Raw genomic sequence first — 26,467 nt, forward strand, 5'->3', positions numbered from 1 at the left:
TGTAAATGTCTGATTTCTATCTCAGAAGTAATTAATTGGTGCCACTTGAAGACTTGCAGAGTTCTCATTGCAGTTTTGACACCAAAAAAAAAAAAAAAAAAGACTTAATAGCAGTCCTATTATAAAAGAGCTTAATAATTACTAATACAATTTTAGGAATTCTTATATAATCATCATTAAGAATTGAAAAGTCATCTACATTTCTGTATAAGAATCACTAACTGTAGCCTTCCCCAGCCTTGAGTAGGTTGACTCAGACCTTGTTGCCACTGTAAATGAGATCACCTGGAGTGGAACTTTTCCATCTAGATGGTTTTATTGTTTTGTCATGATGTTGTTTTTTCCAAGACACTGCTACCTGCGGAGAGGCTGAGAGATTCCTGAGACAGCAGGCAACCCAGTGATTGACACCCTTTTGCCAAACTAGTGTTGTCAGACAAATTGCTTACAGGCTTTCAACAGACATCAAGATTGGATCTGTGGGAGATGGGCTTTTCCCCTTTATAAGCACAAATTTTCAGTAAACATTGGGCTTTGATCAGCATTTGTCTTGGCCTCCTCTCTTTCTTGCCATCTATTTGCTTTTCAGCCCCAGACTACTTTTCAGGAGGACCCGGATTCATGTGGTCATGGGCAGTCACAGTTTAGTGCCCAGCGTGGGGCCTAAACACAGCAGGATCGACTGAGGGAACACAGTCTGTCATAAGTGGAGTTCCACAAGAAGGGAAGAACGAGAAGATCTTATCTGGCACAGTAAGCCACAGGTATTTCTGCTAGTGCTGGCTTTAAACTTCATATTTTTAAAATTGTTGGTGTAGGTGCGGTAGGATATGGGGTAAGTTGGGACAGTGTTGACCCTGCACTGATTGCACTTAGGGGTTGACAGTGAAAAATGGGAATAGAAATTTCTAAACAGGCATTTGTCCGAAGCCTTCAAGAGCTGGTTCAGGTGAGAGAAGTAGGGTTTGAAAAGCAATTGTTAAAAGATTTTTCAGATCAGATAGATTCTTACTGTCAATGGGTCAGAAAAATGAAAACAAAACAACAAACTTTAGATAAGAGAACCTGGGAGAGAATTGGCGAAGCTCTGAGAAACACCCAGGCAGATAATATCACCCTCTGCCTCTGGGTGCTCATAAAAAATGCTATTGATGAAGAGACCTCGCAGGCATCAGATAGTACCCAGGCTGAGCTTGAAGAATCTCAAAAAGAATGCCTGCCAGAGAGGACTTTCTCAGAAAAGGGCCCTCTCAAATCTAAATGAGAAAGATATAGAATCTTGTTTTTTTTTTAATATTTTTTATTAGGTATTTTCCTCATTTACATTTCCAATGCTATCCCAAAAGTCCCCCATACCCTCCCCCCCACTCCCTTACCCACCCACTCCCACATTTTGGCCCTGGTATTCCCCTGTACTGGGGCATATAAAGTTTGCATGTCCAATGGGCCTCTCTTTCCAGTGATAGCCGACTAGGCCATCTTTTGATACGTATGCAGCTAGAGACAAGAGCTCCAGGGTACTGGTTAGTTCATAATGTTGTTGCACCTATAGGGTTGCAGATCCCTTTGGCTATCTTGGGTACATTCTCTAGCTCCTCCATTGGGGGCCCTGTGATCCATCCAATATCTGACTGTGAGCATCCACTTCTGTGTTTGCTAGGCCCCGGCATAGTCTCACAAGAGACAGGTATATCAGGGTCCTTTCAGAAAAATCTTGTAATGTATGCAATGGTGTCAGTGTTTGGGGGCTGATTATGGGATGGATCCCTGGATATGGCAGTCTCTAGATGGTCCAGTCTTTTGTCTCAGCTCCAAACTTTGTCTCTGTAACTCCTTCCATGGGTGTTTTGTTCCCAATTCTATGAAGGGGCAAAATGTCCACACTTTGGTCTTCGTTCTTCTTGATTTTCATGTGTTTCGCAAATTGTACCTTATGTCTTGGGTATTCTAAGTTTCTGGGCTAATATCAACTTATCAGTGAGTACATATCATTTGAGTTCTTTTGTGATTGGGTTACCTCACTCAGGATGATGCCCTCCAGGTCCAATCATTTGCTTAGGAATTTCATAAATTTATTCTTTTTAATAGCTGAGTAGTACTCCATTGTGTAAATGTACCACATTTTTTGTATCCATTCCTGTGGTGAGGGGCATCTGGGTTCTTTCCAGGTTCTGTCTATTATAAATAAGGCTGCTATGAACATAGTGGAGCATATGTCTTTCTTACTAGCTGGAACAGCTTCTGTATATATGCCCAGGAGAGGTATGGCGGGGTCCTCCGGTAGTACTATGTCCAATTTTATGAGGAACTGCCAGAATGATTTCCAGAGTGGTTGTAGAAGCTTGCAATCCCATCAACAGTGGAGGAGTGTTCCTCTTTCTCCACATCCTCGCTAGCATCTGCTGTCACCTGAATTTTTGATCTTAGCCATTCTGACTGGTGTGAGATGGAATATCAGGGTTGTTTTGATTTGCATTTCCCTGATGATTAAGGACACTGAACATTCTTTGAGGTGCTTCTCAGCCATTCAGTATTCCTCAGGTGAGAATTCTTTGTTTAGCTCTGAGCTCCATTTTTTAATGGGGTAATTTGATTTTCTGGAGTCCACCTTCTTGAGTTCTTTTTATATATTGGATATTAGTCCCCTATCTGATTTAGGATAGGTAAAGATCCTTTCCCAATCTGTTGGTGGCCTTTTTGTCTTATTGACGGTGTCTTTTGCCTTACAGAAGCTTTGCAGTTTCATGAGGTCCCATTTATCGATTCTCAATCTTACAGCACAAACCATTGCTGTTCTATTCAGGAACTTTTCCCCTGTGCCAATATCTTAGAGGCTTTTCCCCACTTTCTCTTCTATAAGTTTCAGTGTCTCTGGTTTTATGTGGAGCTCCTTGATCCAGTTAGATTTGACCTTAGTACAAGGAGATAGGAATGGATCAATTCACATTCTCTACATGATAACTACCAGTTGTGCCAGCACCATTTGTTGAAAATGCTGTCTTTTTGCCACTGAATGGTTTTAGCTCCCTTGTAAAAGATAAAGTGACCATAGGTGTGTGGGTTCATTTCTGGGTATTCAATTCTATTCCATTGGTCTACTTGTCTGTCCCTATACCAGTGCCATGCAGTTTTTATCACAATTGCTCTGTAGTACAGCTTTAGGTCAGGCATGGTGATTCCACTAGAAGTTCTTTTAACCTTGAGAAGAGTTTTTGCTATTCTAGATTTTTTTGTTATTCCAGATGAATTTGCAGATTGCTCTTTCTAATTTGTTGAAGAATTGAGTTGGAATTTTGATGGAGATTGCGTTGAATCTGTAGATTGCTTTTGGCAAGATAGCCATTATTACAATGTTGATCCTGCCAATCCATGAGCATGGGAGATCTTTCCATCTTTTGAGATCTTCTTTAATTTCTTTCTTCAGAGACTTGAAGTTCTTATCATATAGATCTTTCACTTTCTTAGTTAGAGTCACACCAAGGTATTTTCTATTATTTGTGACTATTGAGAAGGGTGTTGTTTCCCTAATTTCTTTCTCAGCCTGCTTATTCTTTGTGTAGAGAAAGGCCATTGACTTGTTTGAGTTAATTTTTATATCCAGCTACTTCACTGAAGCTGTTTATGAGGTTGAGGATTACTCTTGTGGAATTTTTAAGGACACTTATATATACTATCATATCATCCTCAAAAAGTGATATTTTGACTTCTTCTTTTCCAATTGGTATCCTCTTGATCTACTTTTGTTGTCGAATTGCTCTGTCTAGGACTATAAGTACTAAGATGAATAGGTAGGGAGAAAGTACCTTGTCTAGTCCCTGATTTTAATGTGATTTCTTCCAGCGTCTCACCATTTACTTTGATGTTGGCTACTGGTTTGCTGTAGATTGCTTTTATCATGTTTAGGTATGTGCCTTGAATTCTTGATCTTTCCAAGACTTTTATCATGAATGAGTGTTGGATTTTGTCAAATGCTTTCTCTGTGTCTAAGGAGATGATCATGTATTTTTTTGTCTTTGAGTTTGTTTATTTAATGGATTACGTTGATGGATTTCCATATATTAAACCATCCCTGCATCCCTGGAATAAAACCTACTTGGTCAGGATGGATGAATGTTTTAATGTGTTCTTGTATTCGGTTAGAGAGAATTTTTTTTTTGGACTATTAGGTTTTAGTCATTTTTACTAAGATATAATTTTGAGACAATAAAGTTGACCTTTGCTACAATTAAACAAATTTTGAACAATGTTGGCAGGTGATTATATTACATATAAACATGGTATGATTATAAAATGTTCCCTTTCATTACTACGAAAATAGCATTTTTTTTGCTAGTTAAGAAATTCCAGGTTGATAGTCTCCCAGCTCTTGAAAAATATTGTGTTACTTCTTATAATTTCATGGTTTCTGATCAGAAATTTCCAGTCACATAAATAGCTTTTATAGCACTGGTAACATTTCATTTCTCTCTAATTGCTTAAAAGATTTTCCCCTTAACTTTCAAAACTTTGATTGCAAACTTAATTAGGAGTAAAAGTAAATAGAACATGCTTAGAGAATTGCAGAGTAAGGTTACACTCTTCTTTGCAACATCCAAGCCATGATCTGAAGACCTGCTATTTAGCGTTCTTATCAATAAAAAAATGAGAGTTCCAGGTTTTTTTTTATATTGTAAAAATGAATCTTTGGTTATGGTGTAGCTGAGTAGACATTTCTCTGGGGATATCTCCATTTGTTATATCTGTAAATATATTGACTTTTGCCAAGTTAGAGGACCTATCAGTCATTATTTTTCAGCCAGTATTCTTTGAAGGCACCTTCAGTCTTGCATGGTTGCTCCTTCCCATTTTGAACTTCTAGTGACACAAATGATGGGTCATTTGTTATAATCAAACAGGTTTCCACAAACTGTTCCTTTAACACTTGGTTAGCGAGAATTTTATTGAGGATTCTTGCATCGATATTCATAAGGGAAATTGGTCTGAAGTTCTCTATCTTTGTTGGATCTTTCTGTGGTTTAGGTATCAGAGTAATTGTGGCTTCATAGAATGAGTTGGGTAGAGTACCTTCCGTTTCTATTTTGTGGAATAGTTTGTGAAGAACCTGAATTAGGTTTTCTTTGAAGGTTTGATAGAACTGCACTAAACCCATCTGGTCCTGGGCTTTTTTTGGTTGGGAGACTATTTATGACTGCTTCTATATCTTTAGGGGATATAGGACTGTTTAGATCATTAACCTGATCTTGATTTAGCTTTGGTACCTGGTATCTGTCTAGAAACTTGTCCATTTCATCCAGGTTTTCCAGGTTTGGTGAGTATAGCCTTTTGTAGAAGGATCTGATGGTGTTTTGGATTTCTTCAGGATCTGTTGTTATGTTTCCCTTTTCATTTCTGATTTTGTTAATTAGGATGCTTTCCCTGTGCCCTCTAGTGAGTCTGGCTAAGGGTTTATCTATCTTGTTGATTTTCTCAAAGAACCAGCTCCTTGATTGGTTGATTCTTTGAATAGTTCTTCTTGTTTCCACCCCTAAGTTTGATTATTTCCTGCCTTCTACTCCTCTTGGGTGCATTTGCTTCCTTTTGTTCTAGAGCTTTTATGTGTGCTGTCAAGCTGCTAATGTGTGCTCTCTCTAGTTTCTTTTTGGAGGCACTCAGAGCTATAATTTTTCCTCTTAGGAATGCTTTCATTGTGTCCCATAAGTTTGGGTATGTTGTGGCTTCATTTTCATTAAACTCCAAAAAGTCCTTAATTTCTTTCTTTATTCCTTCCTTGACCAAGTTATCATTGAGAAGAGTGTTGTTCAGTTTCCACGTGAATGTTGGCTTTCTATTATTTATTTTGTTATTGAAGATCAGCCTTAGTCCATGGTGATCTGATAGGATGCATGGGACAATTTCAATATTTTTGTATATGTTGAGGCTTGTTTTGTGACCAATTATGTGGTTAGTTTTGGAAAAGGTACCATGGGGTGCTGAGAAGAAGGTATATCCTTTTGTTTTAGGATAAAAGGTTCTCTAGGTATCTGTTAAGTCTATTTGTTTCATCACTTCTGTTAGTTTCACTGTGTCCCTGTTTAGTTTCTGTTTCCATGATCTGTCCATTGATGAAAGTGGTGTGTTGAAGTCTCCCACTATTATTGTGTGAAGTGCAATGTGTGCTTTGAGCTTTACTAAAGTTTCTTTAATGAATGTGGCTGCCCTTGTATTTGGAGCATAGATATTCAGAATTGAGAGTTCCTCTTGGAGGATTTTACCTTTGATGAGTATGAAGTGCCCCTTCTTGTCTTTTTTGATTATTTTGGGTTGGAAGTCGATTTTGTTAGATATTAGAATGGCTACTCCAGCTTGTTTCTTCATACCATTTGCTTGGAAAATTGTTTTCCAGTCTTTCATTCTGAGGTAGTGTCTATCTTTTTCTCTGAGATGAGTTTCCTGTAAGCAGCAAAATGTTGGGTCTTGTTTGTGTAGCCAGATTGTTAGTCTATGTCTTTTTATTAGGGAGTTGAGTCCATTGATATTAAGAGATATTATGGAAAAGTAGTTGTTGCTTCCTGTTATTTTTGTTGTTAAAGTTGGCATTCTGTTCTTGTGGCTATCTTCTTTTAGCTTTGTTGAGGGATTACCTTCTTGTTGTTTCTAGGGCGTGGTTCCCGTCCGTGTATTGGTTTTTTTCTGTTATTATCCTTTGAAGGGCTGGATTCGTGGAGAGATAATGGGTGAATTTGGTTTTGTCCTGGAATACTTTGGTTTCTCCATCTATGGTAATTGAGAGTTTGGCTGGGTATAGTAGCCTGGGCTGGCATTTGTGTTCTCTTAGTCTCTGTATAACATCTGTCCAGGCTCTTCTGACTTTCATAGTCTCTGGTGAAAAATCTGGTGTAATTCTGATAGGCTTGCCTTTATATGTTACTTGACCTTTTTTCCTTACTGCTTTTAGTATTCTATCTTTATTTAGTGCATTTGTTGTTCTGATTATTATGTGTCAGGAGGAATTTCTTTTCTGGTCCAGTCTATTTGGAGATCTGTAGTCTTCATGTATGTTCATGGGCATCTCTTTCTTTAGATTTGGGAAGTTTTCTTCAATAATTTTGTTGAAGATGTTTGCTGTTCCTTTGAGTTGTAAATCTTCATTCTCATCCACCCTTATTATCCATAGGTTTGGTGTTCTCATTGTGTCCTGGATTTCCTGGATGTTTTGAGTTAGGATCTTTTTGCATTTTCCATTTTCTTTGATTGTTGTGCCGATGTTCTCTATGGAATCTTCTGCATCTGAGATTCTCTTTTCCATCTCTTGTATTCTGTTGCTGATGCTCGCATCTATGGATCCAGATTTCTTTTCTAGGGTTTCTATCTCCAGTGTTGCCTCAATTTGGGTTTTCTTTATTGTGTCTACTTCCCTTTTTAGGTCTTGGATGGTTTTATTCAATTCCTTCACCTGTTTGGTTGTGTTTTCCTGCAATTCTTTAATGGATTTTTGTGTTTCCTCTTTAATGTCTTCTACCTGTTTGGTTATGTTTTCCTGCAATTCTTTAAGGGATTTTTGTGTTTCCTCTTTAATGTCTTCTACTTGTTTAGCAGTGTTCTCCTGTATTTCTTTAAGTGAGTTATTTAAGTCCTTCTTGATGTCCTCTACTATCATCATGAGATATGCTTTTAAATCCAGGTCTAGCTTTTCATGTGTGTTGGGGTGCCCTGGACTGGGCGAAGTGGGAGTGCTGGGTTCTGATGATGGTGAGTGGTCCTGGTTTCTGTTAGTAAGATTCTTACATTTACCTTTCGCCATCTGTTAATCTCTGGAGTTAGTTGTTATGGTTGTCTCTGTTTAGAGATAGTTCCTCTGGTCATTTTGTTACCCTCTATGAGCAGACCTGGGAGACTAGCTCTCTCCTCTGAGTTTCAGTGGTCAGAGCAGTCTCTGCAGCAAGGTCTCCTCTTTCAGGGAAGGTGCACAGTTATCTGGTGTTTGGACCTCCTCCTGGCCGAAGATGAAGGCCCAAAACAGGATCTTTCCCAGAAGCTGTGTTACTTTGGCCTGTCACAGAAGCCGTTGTTTCAGTAGTCCACACTCTCACCTGTGTAGACTACTTTCCGTGGAGTTCCAGAACCAAGGTGGCTCCCACAGAACCTGAGGAGGAAGCCTCTCGGTCCGGGCAGACACCTGTGCTCTGAGCAGGATGGTGGCCAGTTGTCTGGAGCTGAAAATGGTGCAGCCTCAGAGGCATTGTGGCTCTCGCCTGTCCCAGAGACTGCTGGCCTCTGTATTCCACACTCTCACCTGTGCAGACTGCCCTCCGTGGAGTCCTGGAACCAAGCTGGCTCCCATGGAACCTGAGGCAGAAGCCTCTCAGGCCGGGCGGACACCTGTGCTCTGATCAGGAAGGTGGCTGGTTGTCTGGAGCTGAAAATGCGCCGCCTCAGAGGCTCTGTGGCTCTCGCCTGCCTTGGTATATCCTTTTGTTTTAGGATAAAAGGTTCTGTAGATATCTGTCAGATCCATTTCATAACCTCTTTTAGTTTCACTTTGTCCCTGTTTAGTTTCTGCTTCCATGATCGGTCCATTGATTAAAGTGGTGTGTTGAAGTCTCCCACTATTGTGTGAGGTGCAATGTGTGCTTTGAGCTTTACTAAAGTATCTTTAATGAATGTGGCTGCCCTTGTATTTGGAGCATAGATATTCAGAATTGATAGTTCCTCTTGGAGGATTTTAGCTTTGATGTGTATGAAGTGCCCTTCCTTGTCTTTTTTGATGACTTTGTGTTGAAAGTCGATTTTATTAGATATTAGGATGGCTACTCCAGCTTGTTTCTTCGTATTATTTGCTTGGAAAACTGTTTTCCAGCCTTTCATTCTGAGGTAGTGTCTATCTTTTTCTCTGAGATCAGTTTCCTGTAAGCGGACCCCTGTGTTCTGACCAGGAAGGTGGCCAGTTGTCTGGAGCCGCTCTCCTGTATTTCTTTTTTTTTCTTTTTTTTTTAATTTTTAATATTTTTATTACATATTTTCCTCAATTACATTTCCAATGCTATCCCAAAAGTCCCCCATAGTGCCCCCCACTTCCCTACCCACCCATTCCCATTCTTTTTGCCCTGGCATTCCCCTATATTGGGGCATATAAAGTTTGCAAGTCCAATGGGCCTCTCTTTCCATTGATGGCCGACTAGGCCATCTTTCGATACATATGCAGCTAGAGACAAGAGCTCCGGGGTTCTGGTTAGTACATCATGTTGTTCCAACAATAGGGTTGCAGATCCCTTTAGCTCCTTGGTTACTTTTTCTAGCTTCTCCATTGGGAGCCCTGTGATACATCCAATAGCTGACTGTGAACATCCACTCCTGTGTTTGCTAGGCCCCGGCATCGTCTCACAAGAGACAGCTATATTTGGGTCCTTTCAGCAAAATCTTGCTAGTGTATGCAATGGTGTCAGCGTTTAGAAGCTGCTTATGGGATGGATCCCTGGATACAGCAGTCTCTAAATGGTCCATCCTTTCATCACAGCTACGAACTTTGTCTCTGTAACTCCTTCCCTGGGTGTTTTGTTCCCAATTCTAAGAAGGGGCACAGTGTCCACACTTTGGTCTTCATTCTTCTTGAGTTTCATGCGTTTAGCAAATTGTATCTTATATCTGGGGTATCCTAAGTTTTGGGCTAATATCCACTTATCAGTGAATACATATTGTGTGAGTTTTTTGTGATTGTGTTACTTCACTCAAGATGATGCCCTCCAGGTCCATCCATTTGGCTAGGAATTTCATAAATTCATTCTTTTTAATAGCTGAGTAGTACTCCATTGTGTAAATGTACCATAATTTCTGTATCCATTCCTCTGTTGAGGGACATCTGGGTTCTTTCCAGCTTCTGGCTATTATAAATAGGGCTGCTATGAACATAGTGGAGCATGTGTCCTTTTTACCAGTTGGGACATCTTCTAGATATATGCCCAGGAGAGGTATTGCTGGATCCTCCGGTAGTACTATGTCCAATTTTCTGAGGAACCGCCAGACTGATTTCCAGAGTGGTTGTACAAGCTTGCAATCCCACCAACAATGGAGAAGTGTTCCTCTTCCTCCACATCCTCGCCAGCATCTGCTGTCACCTGAATTTTTGAACTTAGCCATTCTGACTGGTGTGAGGTGGAATCTCAGGGTTGTTTTGATTTGCATTTCCCTGATGATTAAGGATGTTGAACATTTTTTCAGGTGCTTCTCTGCCATTCGGTATTCCTCAGGTGAGAATTCTTTGTTCAGTTCTGAGCCCCATTTTTTAATGGGGTTATTTGACTTTCTGGAGTCCACCTTCTTGTGTTCTTTATATATAATGGATATTAGTCCCTTATCTAATTTAGGATAGGTGAAGATCCTTTCCCAATCTGTTGGTGGTTTTTTTGTCTAATTGATGGTGTCTTTAGCCTTGCAGAAGCTTTGTAGTTTCATGAGGTCCCACTTGTCAATTCTCGATCTTACAGCCTAAGCCATTACTGTTCTATTCAGGAATTTTCCCCCTGTGCCCATATCTTCAAGGCTTTTCCCCACTTTCTCCTCTATAAGTTTCAGTGTCTCTGGTTTTATGTGAAGTTCCTTGATCCACTTAGACTTGACCTTAGTACAAGGAGATAGGAATGGATCGATTCGCATTCTTCTACATGTTAACAACCAGTTGTGCCAGCACCATTTGTTGAAAATGCTGTCTTTCTTCCACTGGATGTTTTTAGCTCCCTCGTCGAAGATCAAATGACCGTAGGTGTGTGGGTTCATTTCTGGGTCTTCAATTCTATTCCATTGGTCTATTTGTCTGTCACTATACCAGTACCATGCAGTTTTTTTTTTATCACAATTGCTCTGTAGTAGAGCTTTAGGTCCGGCATGGTGATTCCACCAGAGGTTCTTTTATCCTTGAGAAGAGTTTTTGCTATCCTAGGTTTTTTGTTATTCCAGATGAATTTGCTGATTGCACTTTCTAATTCGTTGAAGAATTGATTTGGAATTTTGATGGGGATTGCATTGAATCTGTAGATTGCTTTTGGCAAGATAGCCATTTTTACAATGTTGATCCTGCCAATCCATGAGCATGGGAGATCTTTCCATCTTCTGAGATCTTCTATAATTTCTTTCTTCAGAGACTTGAAGTTTTTATTATACAGATCTTTCACTTCCTTAGTTAGAGTCACGCCAAGATATTTTATATTATTTGTGACTATTGAGAAGGGTGTTGTTTCCCTAATTTCTTTCTCAGCCTGTTTATTCTTTGTGTAGAGAAAGGCCATTGATTTGTTTGAGTTAATTTTATATCCAGCTACTTCACCGAAGCTGTTTATCAGGCTTAGGAGTTCTCTGGTGGAATTTTTAGGGTCACTTATATATACTATCATATCATCTGCAAAGAGTGATATTTTGACTTCATCTTTTCCAATTTGTATCCCTTTGATCTCCTTTTGTTGTCGAATTGCTCTGGCTAGGACTTCAAGTACAATGTTGAATAGGTATGGAGAAAGTGGACAGCCTTGTCTAGTCCCTGATTTTAGAGGGATTGCTTCAAGCTTCTGACCATTTACTTTGATGTTGGCTACTGGTTTGCTGTAGATTGCTTTTATCATGTTTAGGTATGGGCCTTGAATTCCTGATCTTTCCAAGACTTTTATCATGAATGGGTGTTGGATCTTGTCAAATTCTTTTTCTGCATCTAACGAGATGACCATGTGGTTTTTGTCTTTGAGTTTGTTTATATACTGGATTACGTTGATGGATTTCCGTATATTGAACCATCCCTGCATCCCTGGGATGAAACCTACTTGGTCAGGATGGATGATTGTTTTGATGTGTTCTTGGATTCGGTTAGCAAGAACTTTATTGAGGATTTTTGCATCAATATTCATAAGGGATATTGGCCCTGAGTTTCAGAGTTCAGAGTACTCTCTGCAGGTAGGCTCTCCTGTTGCCGGGAAGGTGTCCAGATATCTGGTGTTCCAACCTGCCTCCTGGCAGAACTTATAATCCGCTTACCGAGGACTTAAGATGCCATGGAGGGTCCCGTGTATACCTTACGGGTGTCCGCAGACTCCATGCTCAAGGTATTCCTGTGCTGGCGTGGACCTGAAGGGACTTGTGCCCCTGATCAGGCCGGGTTTTCTGCTTCCCTAATTAATGCAGTCTCAGGTCCTGCGCGATTGGATTGTAGCAGGTGCTGTGTTCCACTCACCAGAGGTTTTAAGATCCCGCGGGGGGGTCTTGTGGATAGCTGGAGGGTGTCAGCTGACTCTGCGCACCTTAGCTACCCTGGTGCTTGCCGGATCAGAAGGGACTAGTGTCCCTGATCAGGCTGGGTTTTCTGCTTCCCTAATTCATGCAGTCTCAGGTCCTCTGCGATTGGATTGGAGCAGCGGCTCTGTTCCACTGGCCAGATGTGTTAAGATCCCGTGGCGGGTCTTGTGGGTAGCTGGAGGGTGTCAGCCGACTCAGTGCCCTAGCTTCCCTGGTGCTTGCCAGGTCAGAAGGGCTTATTTGATATTCTTAAAGAGAGTTCTAATCCTACCTCCCCTAGATCTTGAATCTCAAAAAAGTTGCTGGCCTTACCACAAATAAAAAGGGCTATTAAAAAACAGTTTGTTACTTATATATATATTACTCTTTGCCTTTACATATGTTAATTTTTAATGCGATTCATATGCCTACAAGATTGTTGTGACAAAGGGCTCATCTAATGTAGATACACTTAAAAATATCTCCTAAACATAATATCCTGCCATATTATAAAACAGTAGCCCAGATGATTATCCTTGGAAGGAAGCAGGCACTAATTATTTTGGCAAAGAGCCAAATATCATTGTTCAGCCTTATAGTGTAGATCAAGATACTTGGCTAAAACAACACAAAAAAAATTGATGGGTCCTGGCACTGATACCTGAGGAAAGATCATAGGCTCAACACAATTATAATTAAAGGATTTATTGATTACTTGTAGCTGTCAGTGGCCATGGGTTACTGGGTTTCTGAAAGAAAAGCTGGGAATGGATGGGAAGGACAGTGAAAGAAATAATGGGCCAGGACAAAGATCTCTGATCAAGGCTCAACTTTAATTCTAGGGTCTGATTTCTAAATGGGGGAAACCCATTCCCCACTGTACCAGGATCTTGTTCCTTTGTCAGGATCTCATCAGGAAAGCAAGCTCAGCTGCTCAGCAGGTAGTGGCTTCTTGCAGGAAGCTGCAGATGGCAGGACAATAGACTTTACCTAGGTCAGAAGACTCTAGGTGGGCTAGCTGACTGTGCCAGATAAGGTCTGATACAGCTTGCTCAAGGCTGTGGGGAAGGGCACAATTACTGCTAGCAGGGCGACAATCTCTGAGACAAACTTGAGATTGTCATGAGGAAGAAGGTGAGTAAAGGATTTTAAAAGGCAAAAACCACTAGAGTATTTATTTACACAAGGAACCCAAGAGCTGTTTTACTCTGCCATGATTAGGTAGTCAAGGCAACATGAATGTCTGCATAAGGAGGTTACAGAAGCCAAAAGGCAGTTAGTCACAAGTGACAAGTAGATGGTTATATCTATACATTTCTGGATTAGGGACAGTCACTGAGTCAGAGTTACTGGAAACTTATGTTCCTGGGACTGGAATCAGAGACTAGTAGATACCAAGATGGATGCCTAGGATAAAATGGAGGGTTTTGTTGTTCTTTGTTTGGTTGTTTGGTTGATTTCATTTTGTTTATACATCATGGTTTCCTGTGAAAAGTTCTTTCTCGGTTCCTTTTTATACTGAGCTCTATTAATAGGTCATTGGAAAATATCATTTGAGACAGAAGAAAACCTCCTAATGCACTGTTGTGATTGATTCTAACCATCCCTTGGAAGAGTGGATATCCATCATTGAAGTCAAGAAGTAATATAAATACTAGAGTTCATAGATCCAACAATTATTTTGTGTACTTTCTTGGGTATAATCTAGACTCATATAAGAAATGAGTTTTTACCTGGAAGGTAAACTTCCTATATAGGAAGGCAGAAATTAACAGCCAGAGCCAAAGACAGGCAACACCAAAGAACTTTTTAATGAGGGCATGACAAGCAGTAGATTTTTTTTACTCATCTTCTTATTCAAACAGGTATTTTCCAGTTACTTATGTGTTTACTGTCCCAAGAAATTATGTACTTTGGGGACTTTTCTTTCAAAAAGTGTGCCTTAACTCAGAAGTGATAAATCCAGCTCAAGATTTGTAAAGTTAGATAGCTATAGGGGAAGATGTAAGTACAAAAAAACCCAGGCCATTACAAAAAGTTGTTACATGTTGTCCCTGATTGCCTTTCCTGTGCCTTTTAATTAGCACCTGTTATCCTGGTTAAATTTAAGATTTATCTGATTTTTTGCAATAATTGTATTAATTCCTTAGGAAAATCATAAAATGTATTTTGAACATTCTCCCCTAGATCCCCCTTACTACTTTCTCCATGCTCTTATCTCTTCTCACCCAACTCTGAGATTACTTACTTTTTTTCCTTCTTTCCCTATCAAATCAAGTTTGTGTTGTCCAGCTAGTCATGTGGCCTTTCTTGGTGTAAGCCTACCAGTGCTTGAATAATTAAAAAACTGATCTCTATGGGATAACTGGCTGGTCAGGCCAGCCTAGACCACTAACCAAGGAGTGTACCTAAAGGGATCTTTGGCTCCAGATACTTATGTAGTAGAGGATGGCCTTGTCCAACAGCAATGAGAGGGGAAGTCCTTGGTCCCAGGGAGGTTTGATGCCCCAGTGTAGGGGGATACTGGAGTGGTAGGGTGGGAGAGTGTGGGTGGGTGGGGGAACACTCTCAAACATGCAAAAGGGAGGGAGGAGGGCAGATGCAGGATGAGGGGGGTGGAGGGGTAACCAAGAAGTGAGTGGGATATCATGGGTTGAAGGGTTGGTCTAGTGGGTAACTGGGAAGTGGAATAGCATTTGAGATGTAAACGAATGGAATGATTAATAAAAATTAACAAAAAAATCTATGATGGCTCTGGTAGAAAAGACCCAGGAGAAATCCATTTTAGGAAAGATTCCTGCTACTATTATGCTTTTCCTGTTATTGTTAAATATATAACTATCACTAGGTATTAGCCCACCCTTTTGAGCAGATCTCTGCAGGCATAAAGAGATGTACTATCTTATAGTGATGGTATATAGACAAATAAATAATAATCCTATAGAAAAAACAGCTGACTCTCCCTCTCTCCCAATACCTTATCAAATGGTAGTCATTCCTTAGCTGGTGTTGAGATTATATGTCCACTTTCTTTTTTTAAGTATATTATGCAGTCTCTGTAACCCATATTCTTTGATAGTCTGTTGGAATTCATTGAGGCTATTGGTAATGTGGCTTAAAGACAGAGCTTCATCATCTAGAAACAGTTCTGGATATAGGAGTGCCTATAAGTGATTGGAGGCTCACTCATATGGAATCAAAAGAAATTACTGGTAATGTTGACTTCCAAATAAGATCAATATCCTTTCAAAGCTTTTTGAAAACTTGTATCCATATGGTTGCTTAAAACTCCCTATACTCCAGCTCTAGGAGATCTGACAACATGTTCTGGCCTCCTTAGACACTAGGAATTCATGTGATGCACAGGCATACATAAATGCAAAATAGTGTTTTAGTTAGTATTTCTATTGCTGCAATAAAAACATCACGGCCAAGAAACAAGTTGGGGAGGAAAGGGTTAATTTGGCTTGAACTTCAACATGACTGTTCATGATGGAAGGCTCAATGCCTCAGTGTGAGGAAATGAAGAGTAAGGAGGTGGGAGTGGGTGGGTAGGTGGGTGGGTGGAGGAGCACCCTCATAGAAGCAGGGGGAGGGAGGATGGGATAGGGAGTTTCTGGGAGGGGGAAAACTGGGAAAGGGGATACAATTTGAAATGTAAGTAAATAAAATAACCCATAAAAATGAAAGAAAAAAAAAAGAACAGGAACTCAAGTGTGCCTCTGGCTCTCAATGGATCAATCCCACAGCCATGAAAGTTCCCACTATTTTCTTGAATGGGTTCCCCTAGGAGTCCTTCACAATCTCTATGAACTCCACTCCCCAATGAACACCCCCACACCACCACCCCCAAACTGTATGGAATCACACAAGTGAAGCAATATGCTCTGACTCTCTTGCTGTGACCCTGCAGAATCCATCCAGCCCCGACTCAGCCTGTGGACCAAGCCACCCTCTGGAGAGTCCAACTAGTACTGTTCAAAATGCCCTCTGAGTCCTGAGGAACTGTATCGTCCAGAGTCAGGCAGACACCACTATACAAGCTGGGGACATGAGGTACCAATGAGTCCCTATAGCCTGGGTCTCCTGGGTCTCTTGTGACCACCCAGGTCACATGGGACTTTTAGGATGTCCAGATCACCAGGATGGTCTTGTCTTGTCTTGTCTTGTCTTGTCTTGTCTTGTCTTGTCTTGTCTTGTCTTGTCTTGTCTTGTCTTACTCTCTGATCTCAGCAGTCCCTATGAATTCATCTGCAACCTGCATGGCCACTCGATCATCCACTTTGAGTGGCCATATAGTCCCTCACCAATTCAGCACCACCCAGATAGCAGGAAACACCACTTCTAGGCACCAGTTTCAGCCTTGCCCTTCAAGAGCATGAACAAAGCATGGTTTATTCACCCTTAAAGCATATCTTTCTTCACTGTAAATGGGAAAACCACCTACACTCCCCAGTTTCCTGCCATGGACTCCAACCTAAGGCCACTGCCCTAGCAGATGGTTCCTCGATGCCATGCCTCGGGTTGTGTCAAATGATTCCCAGGGCTTTGAAAACACTGTTAGTGTCCACAGGACAAGTGCTCCTGTGATCATCCTGCTGACAATTCCTCCGACCATCGCCCAGTTCTGGGAGAGAAGCAAATACCTCTGAGCCAATCCCATACCATGCCATCCCATCCCCAGCACAGGGTTCAGCCTTAGAAATGTGAATGAGTACCAGGAGGCGATGAAGATCTGTCTCTGATCTCGGCCAGCAGTGAGGGCTGTGTTGGGCTTTCTCTTTTGCCACACTAACCTGTGTCATTAAGGGATGTCCGCCTGGTGACAGATGCGGGGCATCATTGTGTGCAAGGGTCTGAGTTCAGGGGGGAAGGTTTGGGTAGACTATCTCAGTGGAACCATCTCTCAGGGTCCCAGCAGCTATGTTTATGGACGTGCTCGCGCAGGTGCTCTTGCAGCACCATGCACTACTGCTGCCACAGTGAGCTCCTGAAGCTTCAGGCTTTCTGTGTCCCAAGGGGGCAGTTTCTCCACCCTCGATGGTGGAGAAACTTGAGGGAATTGTATATTGAAAGGTTCCATCAGTACAAGCTACTTAGGAGAGGAGCCGAGTGAGGGAGCAGGAGTTGTAGGGTCCCCAGAGAAACCCACCAAGAGTCAGGCTCAGCTGGGAACCAACCCTTGGGAGAACTTACTTGTGCAAGCGCAGTGTGCACACATGTAGTGTGATGGGTGTTAGTGGGTTGTAACCGCCACCTCACCTTCATAGCTGAGCTTCTGTGGTGCAGTTGCTTGAGCTGGGGTTGCTGAGTGGAAAGTCATAATTGCCGTGCAGAATCCCGGTGAGGACGACGCAGGTGGCAGTACAGGGGTTGATGAAGGCAGCGAGGATGGGAAGCATAGACCTCAAGCTGCAGATGCCCAGGCTAGCTCTCAGAGTTTGGCGACTGAGGATGACCATGACAACTCCCCTTGTGAGAGTGGCCTACAGGATGCCGGCAGTGAGGCTGCTCCAGACAAGTCCCGCTCAGGGAGCCCTGTAGTGTCACGAATGTCAGCTGAAGAGGCAGCCATCATTCCTCAGGACGAGCAGGTGCCACTTCTCCCTGGGCCCAGCAGAGATGCTGCGACAACTGCAAGTCGACTCCTGGAGTTGTATCCTTTCCTGGAAGACCCTTGGCAGGGCTTATGGGAAGATAGGAAGGATAAAACGAGAAATGGGGTGGGGGTCGGGGGCTTTTGAGTGAGTGAGCGGGAAGACTGACAGCAGGGTGGGGAAGAGACAGAGTGGTACACTCTGGACTCAATCCAAGAAGTAATGTCATGCTGGCAGGGCAGGGAGACGTCTAAGGCGGGGAAGATTTCAGGGTGTAGGTGAAAATCTGAACTACTGGGGAGGTGGGAGGTGGGAGGTGGGAGGTGGGTGGTGGGAGGTGGGTGGTGGGAGGTGGGTGAAGCTTGTTTCACATAGTCAGAAAGATGGTTTAGTGGTAGTCCTGGTCTTGGGTGATAGAAGATAGTAGTGCCAGACAGATCTTAGAAGTGTACCAGGCCACATAGCAATAGGAAACCTAAAGGTGGATGGTACCTTAACCATAACCTCCTTCCAGCTCTGTGAAAGTACCTTTCTCTTCTGCAGACATGGCCCACAGGTCCCTGGTCACCAACACCCAGCATCAGCTCTTAATGGTTCCACAAAAGTACACTGTGAATGATAGTATCTTAGCTGTGTCAGTTTTCCAAAACTCTGGAGTTGGGGTGGCCTCAGGGTTGGGAGGCAGTGTGCACTGTAGGGGCTTGCTAGTGGAGATGTGGGTGAGTTAGGTGTAAGTGGGAAGGCATGGTGTGATGGGCCTGAGCAGATTCCTTCATCATTTCCCTCATGGTATCTCTCCCACATTTAGTAGGTGGACTACAGAAGACCCCGTTCTCTTCCGAATTTCCAACAATAACTTCCTTGATCATGAGAAACATTCAACACCTTCAGTTTGTGGCTTTTAAACAAAGAAGAGAAAGAAGTCATAATAACTGATCTGTTACCTGCTACAGGACAAGACAGAAGCATTTTATGCTTTTGGTAATTGTCACCTTGCCTTCAAAGTTCAATGATTTTGACGCTCATATGCCCTCTATAAGTCTCTTGATAGGCTTCTTTCACTATTGCTAAAGGAACAGGTACTTAAACATTCATTGCTGAGCAAAATACAACTGACCTACTATGATGTTTTTGGTTGTATGACTTAACTTTTGTTTATCTATGGCAGAAATCTCTACTCTTTTTTTTTTTCCCACATGTGTGCTTTTGTGAAGAAGTTCTGGGATTCAGAACTTCTTGCAGTCTAAACTAATTTAAGTTCTAAAGATTTCTTGTGATCTAAAGTAATTTAAGACAGTTTAGGAAATGGAAGAAAAAGCAACTTAGTTAAGGCTATTTATTAAGCACTAAATACAGTAATGTTTGAAATAAGAAGAGTTTAATGTGAAAAACAGTGCTTACCTTGCGATCAGGAGATAATGCAGAGTACCATTCAACCAAGAAAAACAAATTGTGTGACTTCATTGTTTTCTTTGACATATCTTTGTCCTGTTTGTTGTTGCTGTTGTTGTTATTGTTTTGGGTTTGGTGGTGGTGATGGTGGTGGTGGTAGTGTTTGTCTTAGAAACCTCTTCTGGTTTGGAGAGATAGAGCACTCATCGGTTAAGAGCACAGGCTACACTTCATAAGGATATAGGTCCTGTTCCTAGCATGCACATGATGACTAACAACCCTTTGTAACTCCATTCCAGGGGATTCCAGTGATATCCTCTGCACACAAGTAGTGCACAAATGCCCATACAAAGACCCACACGCAAAAACTAAATTTTTTGTTTAAAAATGTATTAGTCCTACAGTTATTTAATATTCTAATTATATAAAATTGGCTTATGAGGTTTTAATATTATATCAATTTTTTCAGAATGTATAAAAAGTCCTTCATTTTCTTAAAATCTTTTGTTGTTGTTCTTTCATTTATTTTGTAAATTAAATCATTGGGGTTTATTTTCCAAAGCGTTTTCTTAGTTTTTTTTTCTTTTCATCCTCTCTCAGTTTTCCTTCCCTTCACTCTTCCCAGACCCTACCCACCCTACCTCACTTCTCTCTCTCAGATCCACTCCTCCTCATTTTCCTTCAACAAAGAGTCGACTTCCCAGGGATCTCAACTGAACCTGTCATAACTGGTTGCAATAAGACTAGGTACAAACCCTCATATTAAGATGGACAAAGTAACCCAGTAGGAGGGAAAGGATCCTGAGAGCAGGCAAAGGAGTTAGAGATACTCCAGACTCCTATTGTTGGGAGTCCCACAAGAAGACCCAGCTATACAGCCATGAGGTATATGGAGAGGACCTACCTTAAACCCATACAGGGTCTGTGATTGTCGCTTCAGTCTCTGTGATCCCCTATGAGCCCTGTTTAGTTGATTCTGTGGGCTGTATTCTGGTGTCTTTGACCCCTCTGGCTCCTACAATCCCCCATCAATTCTTTTTATTTTATTTTATTAAATATGTTCTTTATTTACATTTCAGATGTCCCCTTTCTTGGTCTCCCTCTGAAAACCCCCTCCTCTTAGTCCCTCCCCTCTCCCCCTGCTCACCAACACCCCCACTCCTACTTCCTGGCCCTGTCATTCCCCCACACTGGAGTATAGAGTCTTCACAGCTCCCCTGGCTCTGTGTAATGTTTGGCTGTGGGCCTCTACATCTGCTCCCATTAGTTGCTGGATGATGCGTTTCCGATGACAATTGGGCTAGGCACTGACCTATGAGTGTAGCAGAATTCCATTACCATTTTCTGAAATTCTAAAGCAAACACCATTACATAAAACACCCGAATGTAACCATCAAATGTTTAGGCTTACCCACTTTCCCCATATAATAAATAATTTTGTTCATGAAAACTTAACTTCCGTAAGCCATATTAGAAGAGGCAGAATCTCTGAGTTAAATATTTAGAGATAGACTGTAAAATTTTCTCCATGTGTACTATTCAGTCAGTTTCTAATATGGCTCCACAAATCTTGGTTTGCCATGCCTACCCTCATGACCACTGCATTGGTTGTTTTTCCAAGATTGAAAAACTGATTTGGTGTGAGAGCACAAGAAAGTAGAAACAACAGAGTGGAAATTCTGTGGCTCTCAGGCCTTTCAGATTAATGTAGGATAGCAATGTGTGTGAGTGTGTGTGTATGTAGGGGGTGGGTGGGTGTGTAATTGTAATTGTGAAGTGGTTCCTACTGTGTCCAAACAGCCTGCATGCAAGAATCTTGCTAAACTCACTCATTCATTGGTTCTTGTGACTGTTTTGTATGCTCCATCAGATTTTATTTATATATAGGGCGAAAGAAAGTCAGTAAAGGCAATTTTATTTCTTTTAGATCTTATACCATTTCTTGATTTGTTTCTTTCTTTGATTTGTCTTGGGTGTTCCCAATCCTTCTATCTGTCCATGGCTTGTTTTGGATGGGTGTCAGGCCTCTCTGAGAGCCCTGGCTGCTGCCTCCTGAATGATGAGGCTTTGTGTGCAGATGGACCGGCACAGACTCAGGATCCTGCCTTGGTTGGGTTGGGCAGTTACCTTTTGATAGGTCCCATCTGTACACATTCCCAGGAGAAGGGCTGTGTGAGGGAGGAGTGGTGGTTTGGCTCTCAGAGAGACCCCTTGATACCCAAGGCCTAGGGGGAGTTAAGACTCAGCCAGAACCAAGCCTCTCGAGATCCTGTCTGCACAGATGGCAATGGGCTTCACATAAGCACTGTATATAAAGGCTGGAGCCTTTCACTTCAGTCACTCAAGAGAGGGTGAGTGGTACAGTTCTGTTGGAGGTGGGTGTTGAGAGGAACACTAGTGTCACCACCATGCAGGACTCTTTTCACCCATATGTAAAAAATAAAATCTGATGGAGCCTACAAAATAGTCACAAGAACCAATGAGTAAGTTTAGCAAGATTCTTGCATGCAGGCTGTTTGGACACAGGTAGGCACCACTTTACAAACACAAACAATTACCACACACACACACACACACACACACCCACATGCACACACACTGCTATTCTACACTAATCTGAAAGGCCTGGGAGTCACAGAATTCCCACTTTGCTGTATGAACCCAGAGGGGAGAGCAGACAGTGAGGAAGACAAGGATAGACATAGGCCTCAAGCTCTTCATGCCCGGTCTAGCTCACAGTGTTCTGCATCTGAGGGTGGCCATGGCAGTTTTATTCCAGTGAGTGACCCAGAAGGTACTGGTAGCCAGGTTTTTCCAGGCAGTCTCAGTCCCCAGACCCCTGTAGAGTCAGGAGTGGCAGCTGCAGAGGCAGCAGTCCTTTCCCAGATACCAAATGTCCCTGGACCCAGTAGAGATGCTTCAACAACTGGAAGTCGACTCCTGGGGTTGTTTCCTTTCATAGGACACACTTTGCAGGAGCTATAGGAACATAGGGAAGCTAAAGCAGACATTTGTGACAGTGCCTGTCAGGGAGTAATAACACTGAAAATTTGGCCTTTGGTGTGTGTGTGTGTGTGTGATATTTTTAATGCAGTTAAGAACATATGCACCATGCAGCAAATGCTGAATGCTGCTGGGACACTTATGTATGTTTCCAGTGCTGATTCAATCTCATTTTTCAAAATGATACAAATGGAACCCTTCAATATGGATTTCCTCTAAGGTGTCTCACCCACATGAGCCACTGATTCGGAGGACCATAGAAACCCCCAGCATGGCATTATTCATGGGTTATACAGTATAACCCCGGGGTTATTCAGAGTGTCTGTGCAAGCAGGTCTTGGACAGTCTAAGATGTTAAGACACTGATAGATGGTTCCATTCACCTTCACCAAAATTGACCATTTGGTCTGAGAATGCCATCTTATACAAGGAAGCTCCACATTCTTCACCAGGCAGGCATAACCTAATGGGGTTGATGTGGCTTAGTGAGAAGCCCCCTTTTAACTCCTTTGGCGATCCAAGAAAGGGTCATGACCTGCATGTACTGCTGGCACTGAGGACTCTTTCCATATAAGAATTTAATAGAGAGGCTCTTATTGCTACTGTCCAAAATAGCTGATAATTACTATAAAAAAGAACCCAGTGAAGGCATTGAGGGGGAAAATTTCCTGCAACAGCAGTATCATTGAGCATCCAGAATATGGGATGCAATTCAGCTAAAGGGTGACCAGTGCAAAAGAACATGCCAGTTCTCATAGAGACTGGATGAGCTAAGGATGATCAGCTGAATGTTCAGTAGCTCTCTGGAGCTTAAGTGAGCAATGAGTAAAATTTCCATTCTGTCCCATCACAAGACTGAGAAACTCACAGCTTGTATAATGTAACCATTTGGGGTACCTTAAAAAAACTTGGACTAGTGTAACCCCTGAAATAAACTGAAAAGAGAACCTCTGACAAGTCCCTTTTTCAAACAGCTGTCAAGACTAAGCCTTGGCAGAGCCCCACCTGAAACAACATCAATATTTCAGACAAGCCCGGAGCTCTGAGGTTGCAGAAGGCTATGTGTGGGCAGGAGCTCATCATATCTCCCTTTATAGAGTCTCCTCCCCAAGGAGACTGTCACCACTTGAAGAGCCTGCATGAATCAGGAGAATCAGATGGGGAAGGCAGCAGCTATGCCACTAGAGGGAGTCTCTGGCAGTAAAAGGAATCCCTGATGAATGACCTGACCAGGTCAACAGAATTCAGAAAGGGACACTTTCCTTCCAGGGAGGTGATGGGACATCTAGCTTGCAACCAGCACCACCTTTTCTTTTCTTTTCTTTTCTTTTCTTTTCTTTTCTTTTCTTTTCTTTTCTTTTCTTTTCTTTTCTTTTCTTTTCTTTCCTTTCCTTTCCTTTCCTTTCCTTTCCTTTCCTTTCCTTTCCTTTCCTTTCCTTTCCTTTCCTTTCCTTTCCTTTCCTTTCCTGTTTTCAGCTTTATAAGGCTGACATAGATGAGCCCTATAATGAAGCTTCCTCATAAGATGGCTACTAATTATTGCAAGTATTTTGCAGTGACTGTTTAGCTCCACTGGTCAGGACAAACTGGATGTTTTCCTTGTGTAAATGTTGGGAATCATCAGCCTGCAGCTTCCTATTATATTTGTAGTCTTTCTTTTTCTTTCTTTCTTTCTTTCTTTCTTTCTTTCTTTCTTTCTTTCTTTCTTTCTTTCTTTCTTTCCTTCCTTCCTTCCTTCCTTCCTTCCTTCCTTCCTTCCTTCCTTTCTTTCTTTCTTTCTTTCTTTCTTTCTTTCTTTCTTTCTTTCTTTCTTTCTTTCTTTCTTTCTTTTCTTTCTTTCCTTCTTTCCTTCTTTCTTTCTTCTTTTTTTCTTCCTTCCTTTCTTCCTTCCTTCCTTCCTTGCTTTCTCGCTTTCTCCTTCCCTCCCTCCCTTCCTCCCTCCCTCCCTCCCTTCACTCCTCACTTCATTCATTTCTTTCTCCCTTCCTTCCTCCCACCCTCCCTCTCTCCCTTACTTCCTACTTTTCTTCCTTTCTTTTGAAACCAGATACTCTTAACTTAGGGGTGTCCAAACAATGGAATGTGATACCAGATTAGTATCATTTAAACTCATGACAGGGAACAAATACCAAATTGGTACCTAATCAGTCACTTAGCTGGATATAGAACCTGCAACTCACCAGCAGCAGCTGACTGATGCCATGTGAAGAAACAAACTGGTTTTGGATTTTTTTCTTTACAGCTTTAATGTGATATAATTTATTTGAAACTTAGTTTTAATAAAACAGGTTTTCAGACATAGGTAAGTATAAAAATAAATAGGCAGAGCCTTGCAAGTGATTCCACTAAGCAGGATAGAGGGGAAATGTTTTCTAGTGATTCTGTTTCCTGCTAAATGGTGGCACTCATAGAGTAAGGAACTATCGTTCTCTCTTAGGATGTAGAAGAGTAGTAAGGAGCGATGCCTACTGAGGGACAAGGGGCACAGGCTTTCTCATTCTCTTCCCCATGCTGATTCTGAGGCCAGCCTGTGCTGTGTGGAGCCCTTTCTCAGGACAAAACAGTCAACAGGCAACAGGCAAAAAGAAAAAAACCTGGTCAACAGGAATGACAAGTTGGAAACAAGAGTTCTGACACTGAGCTCAACTCAAGTTTTACTTGGTAACTGGAACGTGCCTCTGCAGTTGCTAAAACTAAGTTTCAAATAAATTATATCACATTAAAGCTGTAAAGAAAAAATCCAAAACCAGTTTGTTTCTTCACATGGCATCAGTCAGCTGCTGCTGGTGAGTTGCAGGTTCTATATCCAGCTAAGTGACTGATTAGGTACCATTTTGGTATTTGTTCCCTGTCACAAGTTTAAATGATACTAATCTGGCATCACATTCCATTGTTTGGACACCCCTAAGTTAAGAGTATCTGGTTTGAACAGGAAGGAAGGAAAGAAGGAAGTAAGGGAGGGAGGGATGGAAGGTGGGATGAAAGAAGGAAGAAAGAAATGAAGGAAGGTAGGAAGGAAGGTAGGGGAGGGAGGGAGGTTGGGAGGAAGGAAGAAAGAATGAAATGAAGGAAGGGAGGAAGGAAGGAAGGGAGGGAGGGAGGGAAGGAGGGAGAGAGAGAGAGAGAGAGAGAGAGAGAGAGAGAGAGAGAGAGGGAAGGAAGGAAGGAAGGAAGGAAGGAAGGAAGGAAGGAAGGAAGGAAGACCTCAAATATAATAGGAAGCTGCAGGCTGATGTTTCCCAGCATTTACACAAGGAAATCATCCAGTTGGTTCTGACCAGTGGAGCTAAACCGTCACTGTAAAATACCTGCAATAATTAGTAGCCATCTTATGAGGAAGCTTCATTATAGGGCTCATCTATGTCAGCCTTATAAAGCTGAAAACAGTTAGAAAAGAAAAGGGAAGGAAAGGAAAGGAAAGAAAAGAAAAGAAAAGGAAAGGAAAGGAAAGGAAAGGAAAGGAAAGGAAAGGAAAGGAAAGGAAAGGAAAGGAAAGGAAAGGAAAGGAAAGGAAAGGAAAGGAAAGGGGGTGCTGGTTGCAAGCTAGATGTCCCATCACCTCCCTGAAAGGAAAGTGTCCCTTTCTGAATTCTGTTGACCTGGTCAGGTCATTCATCAGGGATTCCTTTTACTGCCAGAGACTTCCTTAAGTGGCACAACTGCTCTACCAACCGAAATTGGTAAGCTTTAATCACTGGATTCTCTAACAAATAAAACAAAATAAAATAAAACAAACAACAAAGTAATCCAGTCCCCTTGAGTAGACATCCCCACTCTACATCTGGCTTCCATATACAAAGCATACATGTTTGTATACACACAAACACATGTATGTGCAAATATGTGATCCTCACAAAATGAACCAGTACATATACAAGCATCTGAATTTGTAAAATATTGTCAATAATTTGTGTTGCTTGCATGAAATTACAGAATTTAATATTCCTTCCATATCCCAAACTGTCTTACATTACTTTTGACTACTCAAACATTTAAATTCCAGAACTTTTTCTCCACTGGAGCACACAGATGAGAAAATCTGGAGGTTTCTGCCACTGTAAAGTAAAATCAGATGAAAAATATTTACTATTTTTTATTTTGTTCAGTAACATTTAAACACCCATTCCTTTAGTAACTGAAAGACACTGATATGGAGCGCACAGCATTGAAGCGCTGAAGTTTAAGTTCAAAATAACAACTACTCAAAACAGGAAACACTGACTTTTCTTGTATCTGGTAACATG

The 26,467-nt window shown here is 41.7% G+C and overlaps 1 pseudogene; it reads left to right on the forward strand.

Annotated features, from left to right (window-relative positions):
* The first annotated feature begins 892 nt into the window (after positions 1 to 892).
* On the forward strand, positions 893 to 18,764 carry LOC110287989 (uncharacterized; annotated as a pseudogene).
* Positions 18,765 to 26,467: the final 7,703 nt, after the last annotated feature.

This window comes from Mus caroli, unplaced genomic scaffold (genome assembly GCF_978045245.1).
Source record: "Mus caroli unplaced genomic scaffold, Mus_caroli_1 scaffold_5, whole genome shotgun sequence".
Lineage (NCBI taxonomy): Eukaryota > Metazoa > Chordata > Mammalia > Rodentia > Muridae > Mus > Mus caroli.